The sequence below is a fragment of the Theobroma cacao genome, chromosome 6, assembly GCF_000208745.1.
Source record: "Theobroma cacao cultivar B97-61/B2 chromosome 6, Criollo_cocoa_genome_V2, whole genome shotgun sequence".
Lineage (NCBI taxonomy): Eukaryota > Viridiplantae > Streptophyta > Magnoliopsida > Malvales > Malvaceae > Theobroma > Theobroma cacao.
The window spans coordinates 19,204,694-19,216,424 of NC_030855.1; positions in this window are offsets into that span (position 1 = coordinate 19,204,694).

Sequence of the window (11,731 nt, forward strand, 5' to 3'; positions counted from 1 at the left end):
CAGCAGCCCTAAGGTTATTCCCTGATCTTGGATCCTCAAAGAACCTTAGCAGCTGAGTGTATACGTATGATGGGTCATAAATTTTAGAGATAAGGCAATTGAGGATGCCAGGGGGAATGGCCCTTTTTCTAATTGGGAGGCCATTGACAGACAGATAGCACAAACAAAAAACCAAAGCGCCCTTTTCTACCAGGAAAGTTTGCCCACACATTTAAATATATATGTTCGGATCATGTAGGACCAACTTGTACACTAGTTTTTTGGATATGGCTCTCGTGAAGGGTCCTGTTCAGTTTGTGGCAATCCAAACTCAAAGGAAGATCACTTTCCCCTTTTCCATGTTTGATATTTATTAAAACTACCTTCACTCCCCAGTTCCTTCTTGGCAATACAAATTATGTAAATTTATCTTATGCTACATTAAGATAAAATCATATTGCATTTATAAAACCTGGAAAAAGCTAGTACTATTAATATGTGAAGTCTCATATTCGTGTCAACTCCGTATTTCTAGACATCTTTAATAACAACATATAAAAACTATTTCTTATACCGGAAGAAAATGTTAAAACGGCATTCTCTTGCATATTTTCTTCATGCATGCCAAAGGGTATTCATGGTGTGTACATGACTACATTTCTAAAAGCAAGCAGACAATTCGTGTCGGTTTTAGCCTTCTTTCTCTTGATTGGACTCCCCCCAAAACTTACAAGTTTAACCAATTTATTACTTGAGTACTCATTTAGATATCGAACTCTCCTACATATATATATATATAGACAGGACAAGGAGAATCCCAATCTTAATATCGTTTACCATAGTGCAGCACTAAAATGCCTTGGTGCTGAAAGGATAGCTAGCAACTAAAAAAGCTAGACCCTAGGCTGCGTTTTAGAAATGTTAATGATCAGTGGGAAGTAAAGCAACGACTCTTTACAATGGATAAGATGAGTTGTCATCCTCATCATCTTCCAATTAAATCGAACTTGTTCAAGTGAAAGGGAGTTGAAATTAGCTCAAGTTGTTTCAATCTTTCAATAATTACTACTTTTAAATCTTTTTTAAGTGAAGATCAAGGAAACCATCCGGCTATGATAACGAAAGGCATGGCTTACTTTACGTGACCATTTTTTATAGAACCTTTTTTTCTCTTTTTTTACCTCTCTCATTTCCTCATTCAGTTCACGTCTTTCTCAAGATTGAAAGATGCATTAGGTTGCACAGCAAACGTGGAAATGGACCCATTTGGTGAAGTGGTCCAAGACGTAAAAAGAAAGATGGATTGGACCTAGTTTGTTTTCCCCAACGGACACGCACTTTGGGGCTCAAGCAGCCATTCCCAAACTGTACAACTTCGAACCTACTACACATAGAGTTAAAAAGGAAATATTTCTTGTGGGGTTTTTGGGTGGTACAGTCCAACGAACCTACCACACATAGAGTTAAAAAGGAAATATTTCTTGTGGGGTTTTTGGGTGGTATTGTCCAACGACTATGACATTGATCTATATGCATCATGTTTAAGTAGATGAGTTTGATTTAATCATCACATCCGAATCAATACAAATAACACAAGAGTAAGTCGTATGAATTTTAATCACTTTGATAGATTTATCCAAACTTTGTTATAAATAGGGCTCATAAGAGATAACAACAGCCGTCATATAAAAATGAAGAGTCTTAAATAAAGTAAGGGCTGCTTCTTCACAGGGAGAAAGAAAAGAGAAAACAAATAACTTAATTAGATTCCAGTGATTTGGATCAAAATATTATTTGCATTAAACATTGATGGACAATTGGTTGAGATGTCATATTATGAGATTAAGACAGTTTAATGTCTATAGATAAATTGTTCAAAATTTGAGGAATTCGACGTCCATTATTCATTATCATGCAAAAGAAAACAGAAACTAATCAAGTTATCAATCATTATTTAATTTGGTGCATATTCTCAAGGAAAAAAAAAGGGAAACGGGTGAAAAGCCAACTATGCTTTCAACCACGCTAACCACTGATTTGATCTGTATCGACTATCTTTAGTACGTAACTCATTAATTTTAACTCCATCCTAGTCATAATGCCTTGCCTTTTCTCCCTCTCATTTATCATTTTAATTTTGTGATCATGGTGACGATGAGAACCGACATTAGCCTAAGCAAAGTTCATACACATAACTTAACGATAACTTAAGAGAGGTTAATTAAATAAACTCACATTGATTTAGACAGAAGAATCCCATATTGACCCCTTTGATAATACCACTACCAAATATGAATTTCCATCAATCATATCTGTTCCAATTTGGTACAAAACAAAAAATCCATGATGTAATTAATCACATTAATATTAAAAACAATTTGGCAAACATCATCATGTTTACCGTTTTTGACCGCACAATTGCGGTGCAAAAAAAAAACATAATTAATTAATGAATCTCATGTTTAGGTATGTGTCAATTGAAAGCATAATCAACCCCTTTTTCTGTTATTCTATAGGAGTGTCACCTAGCTATATATATGGTAAGGTATATATCTATTCAATATAAGAAGTTGCACTAAAAATTTGATGGTATTAGACCAATTTGCTCCAAATCAAAGGATAAATGAAAAATAAATTAATTTTTTTGTTAATTGTTTGAATATACACAAAACAAAAGTTAATGAAATAGAGATCATATGGAATGTCCAACTTTGAAAAAAATTAATTTTATGACAATGATGTCTCTACCCCTTTTTTTTTTTTGTTTTCCTTGCACAATTATTCAATAAATGAAATAGAGGGATTTAAGGGTGGCAGGACCTTTCCAAATGAAAATGAATGCTGCCCTATTGGCTAATATTAGCAAATATACCCCCATAAAAGAACAAATGGGCCAATTCGTTGAAAGAGTCCACAAAAGATCATTAACTTTGACCTTTTGAGGCCCACCTATTCTCACTTTTAGGCCCACACCAAGAGAAAAAACACTGTTTCAATGGATTGGCAAGGACCCACCAAATTCCAAATAGCTACTAAGAGTGAAAGAAGCAGACTACAATGGTTAGCTATATATTTTGTGTATGTGGCAAACTCATTCATATATTTAGATAAACTTATAATTCTTATGGCTACCCACATTTCTCTCTCTTTTGCCTTGTTCTTTTTTTTTTTGGAATTTTTGCTGCAAAAGCTAGCCACGAGTTCCATCTTTCTTGAAACATCTAGCTGTTTTGATGGATTATATTCATGTTTCCATATGGACCCCAGTTCGTTTTGCTGATGTGTCTGTTAATCTTGCCCTGCCCCTGCCCCTGCCTATCCCTTTTTCTTTTGCTGATGTGTGTAATCCTCATCTTAAATTCCCAATTTCATTTTTTGAGGATATTTATTTTCAATGTTGGGGACAAAATATTTCTTCCAAAAACAATGGCCTACAAGCATACTTATTCAGGCATTTGTATTGATATTGCAACTTGTAACAGGACAGATGTAATTCTTTCAGTTTTGTTTGCTTGATGATGCTATACAAATACTCAAAGTGGACTTCAAAAGTATCTACAAAAGAGCAATTCATCCTCATGGACAGTAACATGAATAAGGTTAGAGCCTTAAGGAAGGGGGAATGAAAGATTTTAGAGGCCAAGAATGTCTCCTACATTTTTCTTATTTTGCTGCTGCTGCTGTCTGTCCATGCCTCAAACGTGTCCCACGTTCATATCCTTTGGTTTTTTTTTTTACTGAAGTGGACCCTGAGTTACCACGTTTTTGCTACGCTGGTCGTACAGCCTGGCTACTGAACAGTACCCATGGACAGAAAGTCCATACCTATCAAAGTTATAGCAGCCGCCTGGGCCTAGTCCAAATTCTTCAAAGTATCGAAACAATCTGTCAACTTTCCTTCTTATTCGTGGGGTCTATTGCCTAAACAGTAACTTTAGTAATTATCACGCAATTCATCCAAAAATAACTTAATTCAATATAAAAAGAAAAAAAAAGATGAATAACACAAGTCAAAATTAAAAGAAAATCTCGAATGGAATGGAATTAATGGTGGTACCTCGATTAGGGCCATCTATCATTCAAAAGACTGCCAAACCTTCTGTTAAAGATCCATGGTGCTTTACCTGTGAACTCTGGCTTGATAAATGTAAAAGTGTAACACTAAAAGCAAAGCATTTAAGAATTGAATGAGAAGTTAGGCAAAGTCTCAACTTTAATGTGGGATTGCTTGTTCGTTAGGGGATTGAGATGGACCATGACAACAACTTACTTCAGCCACAAATTAAAAACAGCCCCAAAAACTTTCAAGTAAGCAGTGTAAGTGGACGAGTTCAGTTTTGGCCAAGATAAGGTGAGAACAAGTTTGGCAAAGAAAAAAACAGAGGAAAAACAATTGCTCCATGGCGATCAAGTGAAAACAAAAGAGATAATGTCATGCAGGACAGAGCAGAATCTATCACTGACTAAAAATTAAGTTCTCCTCTTCTGTTAATTAGTAGTAGTACTACCATGTCTCTTATGAAAAGTTGATTATTTATGTAATAATTACATGTGATTTCATCACTAATTAGGCATTGCTCATTTCCTATGGAAAGCAAGAATATATTTAGTCATGAAACTGTCGTAATCCAAATCGTCACTACTCCACCTCAACACCATAGCCAGAAAACAAATTCTTGCTGCTGATAGTAAGTAAATGGAAGGGAACTGAAAAGCATTTCACATGCGCATCCCCCCGTCCCTAATAGATGTGACAAATTATAGCAATTATATGCTACCACTTTCAACGCCAGCTTAGCAAATAGTAGTTTGATTTGATGCCAGACTTACTCCCATTTGCAATGCAACTTGCTCTTGGGTTGGATTTGGTCCGGACCACCCAAATTTTACTACTAAACAAAAATTCACCTTTGCCAACAATTTTCACATTTTCGTTGACGTGTCATGCTCAAACAAGCAGGTAAACCACGTGCTCGTCATGTGCTAATAATAATCGCATGGCCGGGAGTGGGATTATACAATACTTTGGCATTTTTCCAGTGATTAAATGAACGGACTTTTAATAAAATTAAATCAATAATGCAATTATGGATTGAGATGAAAATAAAATATACATATATGAGCTGGATCTGATGAGAGGCTCCAAGAAAATAGTTAAAGGCGGTGATGATAAGTTTGGCCTAGCTTGAGAAAGGAGGGGCCCCATGTGTCGAGAAAATCACAACAGCAAATTAGAGCACCTTACGTCTCTAATTGCATTTGCACCTAGTTGGGAAAAAATGTCTCATCCCCAAATACATACATACTATCTTTTGGTTTTTTTTTTGGCACTTAGTATAAATATTTCATGTTACTAAAATGCTGTCTTACCTACCATATAAAAATGTAAAATGAATATTTTTCTTATGGTAAGTTTTTCCTGTGTCCATGGACAAATTCATCAAAAATTAGTTAGAAATGTGTTGTAAATTAGGTGCTATTGATCTCCTAAATCATTTCTATTAACTTTTGCACCCAATGTTGGACCCATTAGAGAAACTTATGCATTTTACATAAAATGGATTTACTACCGAATATTACTATATTTAATAATTAAAAGCCTATAGTTTGATAGCATGAAATGGGAAAAAAATGATATTTTCCGAAATAAATATACAACAAAAACCTCTTCACACACGACAGTAATTAATGGTATTTTCAGAAGTGAAAACGATTGTGGACGTTGTAGGTTAAAAAAGGAGCAAATTATTTAATATATAATAACTTTGTTTTAGAGTCAAAGGCAACAGTAACTAATACTTTCATTATTGGAGGAAAATCATATGCCCCCGAGAGAAGAGATCCCAACAAACTTAATAATAGTAGCGGACAAGAATAGTACTCCAAAAAATCAATTTTAGAGTCAAGAAATGATAAATTAAATCATTTAGTAAGTGATTGGTTCATGCAATAAAACCATTTGTTCTACTAATGATTTCGTTTGGCACGTTCGGTTCCACACCTTACCTTACCTGCTTTACACCATAAAATCGTTGAGGGACACATCAAAATTTGTGAAGGGTGGTTAGGTTGCCTCCTAATAAATCCCTACGTTGATACAAATAAAAAAAGGACCACTCAGCCTCAGCTTTGACAAGTATTTTTAAGCTGCAATTTGACCTTTGAGGGATCCAGATAATGTTGAGTTTGGAACACTTTGGCAGGGGCAGCTAATGTCTGCACCTTCACATGCTAATTAATTAATTTGGATCAGTATTATTGGAAGGAAAATAAATAAAATAAAAACCCTAACTTGCAAATTTCAGAACATGGATTTTGATATAAAATAGAAAAAATTTACATTCCAATATTTAACTCACTGATTGATGTATAATCCTCCTATTTAAAGAATCGTGTTTAAATTTTTTTTTAAAATTAAAAAAAAAGAGAGAGAATAATTTACTTACTATCTTGTTCATAATTAGATCTTTATATGGTTATGAAAAAGGTGTATATGGTACCATGTTTTACCCAATAATTATTCGTAAGCATTTGATGTAATAGTTTAAACATAATTCTCTGTTGGAGATTTTTTAATAAGAATTAAATCCTTTTTTTAATATAAAAATTTGAATGAGAAAGTATTGAAAGCTTTGATCCTAATTTAATTTTTTATTATTTATAAAATAATAAAAAATTATAGATGAAACAGAACCGTAATTATTGAGTCATGAGTTGTTCATGTGTGGGTCATATTTGCCATTAAGGTGTGAAAATTTAGCTTCAAATTCTCAATCCAACAAGTAGAGGAAAGTGACAGAATATACCTGTGGTCGAAAATAAAGCTCTCAGAAAATTTTCAAACAACCTTTTGAAAAATGGAGGCAAAAAAAATAAAAAATCGTTTTTGACAGAGCGATCTTTTGCATTTGGGATTAAAAAATAAAAACAACCCCCACAACACCAAAACGCCGCAGTTTCACCCCACTATTATACAGAAAATGAAGAAACCATTCAAACCAAAGCATGTGATGATGGTTGTGCAGCTCCACCAACCCTTGGACTCTTCGTTTCCATATTTTGGGCTGCCATCACACGCGCCGCTCAGGAGCCCGTCGACTCCACGTTCCTCGAAAGCTAGATAAACGTTTGTGCGTTGGACTCTGCTGTTGAATGTCGCTTGATTTTCAAGCAAAATTGAACGGTTTTAATTAGTGGGTAGCTTTGAAGATGAGTTTAATTTGGTTTAAAAGATTATTCAAAATCCCAGCTTCCCCAATTGATGATTGGAAACTCAGTTCAAAATTTATAGTATAATCTAGTTTGCATAACTAACATCTTATTGAAAATTCGAAAATTAAGATAATTATGCAACAATATTTAATTGAATCAACCCCTCTTATTTATATTTAAAATTAATTACATTAATTGTGTAGGATAAAATAAACAAAATGATTAAAAATTCAAAAACATTAATTATATAACCTTATCAATTTTTTAAATTCATACTATTCAGCGTATTTCATTTTAAAATTTTAACTTAAAAAGTGCTTTTTGAGATAACTGTTCACGCGCAACAGAAGCGGCGGGGGGAGAAAGGGAGGTGATTGTAAATTTCAAGGAAACAGGAGGCCAGATGATGCTGTACACAGTTGATGTTTTTCACGCAAACCGGTGAAGGAAAATCACCTTGGAGAATGGAAATGGAACACAGCACCAATTGTTTTGTGTATCAAAAAGGACATAAATGGCGGGAAGCTAAGGGGGGTTCCAAATCCAACCAAAACTCCGATGTTTCCAAAACTGACGCTTGGTTCGAGAAGGAAAGTAGGAAACTAGCTTTCATGAGATGATGTACAAAATTTATGCCTCTGTTGCTGAGTGATTGTATCTTCCTTTTCCTCCTCTAATTTTCACGTGCAATTTTGCATTCTCAAAGGCCAGACAATAATATTAGTTAGTGATTATAGAATTAGTATTTTGCACCCACCCACATTTGGAAAGGGTTTTACAAAATGCACTTGCAGCTTACAGCAATGCCAGATTTTTTCCCCAAGGCAATGATGAATACTTCACTATCCCTTGCAAGATTTGTATTGCTCTTTTTCTACTTCGATACTATCCTTTTTTGTGCTTAAATAAATGGTTTCCAAGTTTTCGTCCTCTCCCCACTCCTTTTTCTTTTTTATAATTTACTAACAATTTAAAAACATGCAAAGCCTATATTTTACTATACTTAGGTAAAGAATAATCACTTAAATTAAGTTTCATTTAAAATGAATAATTAGAATGTTCGATTATGGGATAACACGGTATTACCCTTTTTTATAGTTATATATAGGTAAACTATGTTATCAACTTTGGATTGTAGAAGATCTTTGTGTCGCATACGATGAAGTACTCTAGTATGAAAATCCACACCATTGGATTTGGGCATCACAATAATTGCATGAAATTAACAACGTTCTGGATTTTTTTGAGTACTCAACTCATTAAAAAAAAAAACCCCAAAACGCGTCATACGACACCTAATCTTATTGTTTCTTTAATCCTCCGATTCTCTTCTCAATAGCCCACAAATTTTGAAACACTGTCTTGGTATACCTTGTTATCTTACAACAAAGCCAAAAACAAGTTTCTCATACTTCATACACCTACATTATTGTTATTTCATTTCTAAATACATGCATTAAACGATTATAGATTCAATGTGATAGGGTACTCTTATGCATAAAAATTGTCCATTATTTATAATACGTTCTTATACATTATTATTTTGAGCATATATATATATATATATATGTATGGGAGGTATAGTTTCACACCCCCTAATTGTGATTAGGCTTTTAAATCATCAAGCTAATCACGTGTCTTATCCAGCATTTTCCTAATAAGGGTTTTGATTGAAAGATCATTTATCTAAGAAATACTACTTGTCACGAAATCATGATTTGGTTGAATCTTTGGAGCTTTTGAGGAGGTGGGTGTTTGTAATCATGCTCGGTTTCGAGGGCGGAGGAAGCGTGCATGCAATCCCTTTTCTTTTTTATCTTTGCTTAGTTTATGGGATTTCTAACGGAAAATGCTAACCTAAAATTATAATATTCATAAAAACCTTTCTATGTTTTTTTGCTTTCTGTTCAGCTTTCTCTCCCCGGCAAGTAAACTATCTTATTCCTTTTATGGTTTCTGAAAGTGAAAGGTTCTTCATCTTCAATCAGTGCTCTATAGATAGCAACATACACATATGAATTATTAATAATAGAGGGGTTAAGCAGTGCATCCAACGACTTGAATCCTTTAATTATTAATTTGGTGAAGTTGGGACCTAATTTCTATGACCCTAACGCGTGTCGAGATACCCTGTTTGAGTTCATACCAAATTTTAAATCCCGTTGATTATTATACATAAAATAGAATAAATTTTATTAAAATAATTAATGGCAATTTCATTTATTTAATTATAAAGGCCTTAAATATTGTTAGAGTATCATTTCCCATCACTAAAAGAAATTGGGTTTATTTTCCACTCTGCGAGTGTAAACATGTAAAAGAGAAGGGTGTCAGTTGAATTATCATATATTTAAGTTCATTCCCCTCTTAAAACCAATTCTTTTCATTAAGCTGACGTGAATAACTAGTTAAAACTATGAAAATTTATTTAGTCATATTCCTGTTTACACTTTAAAAGCACTTTTTATTATAGCCCCTCAATTTACTTTATGATACTAGGAAATACCCAACCGACAGCTTGTTTTATGAATCACCCCTTTTAAGAGGCTTGAGTGCATTGAAAGAAATGGCAAGTATAGATCATTTTTGTTATAAATAATTACAGCTAATTTTAGAAGTTTATCATGAAGAAATCATCAATAGTTTGTCTAGTTTATTCCCCCTTACTGCAAGGAATTAGAACCTTAGAAAAAAGTCTGTATATATAATTGTAGTAATTATACCCAAAGAAAGAACATGTACTTTGGAATCACTCCAAAATATTGGCAATTGAGAGTGATTCATTGATTAAAATATACAATAAGTTTAAAGATATATAATATGTGCCACTTCATATCAATTTGGGGGGTGGTGTTAGCAAAAAAAAAAAAAAAGGGCGATTCCTGGTAATTGTTCTCGTTAAGAATAAGCTTAAAGAGAAATTTTTATTAATGGTTGCTAACAAAAATAAAATAAAATTGATTATTTTCAATAATGAAGAATTGGATAGAAAGTAGTCAATTTGACTTCTTTTATTATTATTAAATGCGGTAGTTGTTCTGATAGTAACGGACAATTAAATCTACTAACTAACCTCAAACCCATCATGCCATATTATTCACATGGAGCTTTATAGTTTATGCCAGTTAGGTTTTATATTTTTCCAGGACCAGCTTATGCTAGTAATTAGATATTTCTTGCTGCTTGACTTGATGCCAACGGCACTAAATTTTATTTATTTTTCTTCATCAAATTTTTTTTCAGTAAATTTGTACCCCCAATGTATTAGGAAGTTTCAACTTTCAAGTTCAACCCTTAAATCTATGAATCTATACTACTTTGGAAGCTCTTTTTCCTTCGTTCAAGGGTTATTAATGATAATGGGTCCAGATATTCTGATTAATGATATTGTTTGGCCGATACATTTTATCACTCATAAATTAAGAATTTTTGTTTTTATAAATTGTAACGAAGCTTGTACTTAGTTGTATTGATAAAAGAAATAGTGGAAATGGGCTAAATTCAACAACACTTCAATTCTTTGCGTTAAAAAAAATCTAATTTTTTAAAAAGTTTTTGAATTATTTAAAAATTTTTAATTTTTTTTAATTTTTATTATATATTTTATTTTGAACCGAATAAAATTCTTATAACTAATCATATGCGGCATTGATATGATGTTGATATGAAAAGTAAAAATACACGTGATTACAATATCATGATATATCAATATTATGTAATCATTTATTATAATATATCAATATGTCACACTGTATCATGTGAAATAAAAAATAACAAGCATTATTTTGATTAATGATAATTAATTAATAAAAATTTATTTTGTTCAAAATAAAATAGAAGAATTTGATTCAATGTGATAAAAGAATAAAAATTTATTTATATTTTTAAAAATATTATAATTTTTTTTTGACAATTCGAATTTCCAATAGGACATTCTATTAGTTTAGGAAATAAAAGTACAATTCGGATGTAATTGTTTAAAACAAATTAAAATAAAATAATGTTATAATTCATCTCATTTTTTTAAATCAATTACTTTTTAATAACTAAATTTGCAGTGATTGTGTAACTAGAGTTTTTTTTTTTTATTAGAGGAAGAGTATTTGATAAAAAGATCATGTATCAATTAATTAGTCAAATGCTCCAATACAATTAGAGTTATCGGGATAGGAAATTTAACCCAATTGCGCATGCTCATTTATGTAGCAGATAAGAATAAGGATTCACTAAGTTATTTCGTATATTATAATAGGAAATCTTATATCTAAATATTCATTAATTTTTATTGACATCATTCAAAATGTAAATCTATTTAAATTAAAATTTTAAATAAAAATTTATTGATTGATGTAAGATTTTTTAAAAAATATATTCAAATCCCCTCCTCAATTATTTAAAAAAAATTAAAAAGTCGGGAGCAGGTATACAGTGCGGCCTTTCTTGTATTTGTGCGGTCTTCATTCGACGAACCAAAACTAATCCCCCGTGACCAAAATTAACACCAGACACAATTTTTTTTGTTGATTTCCCAACCAAACTT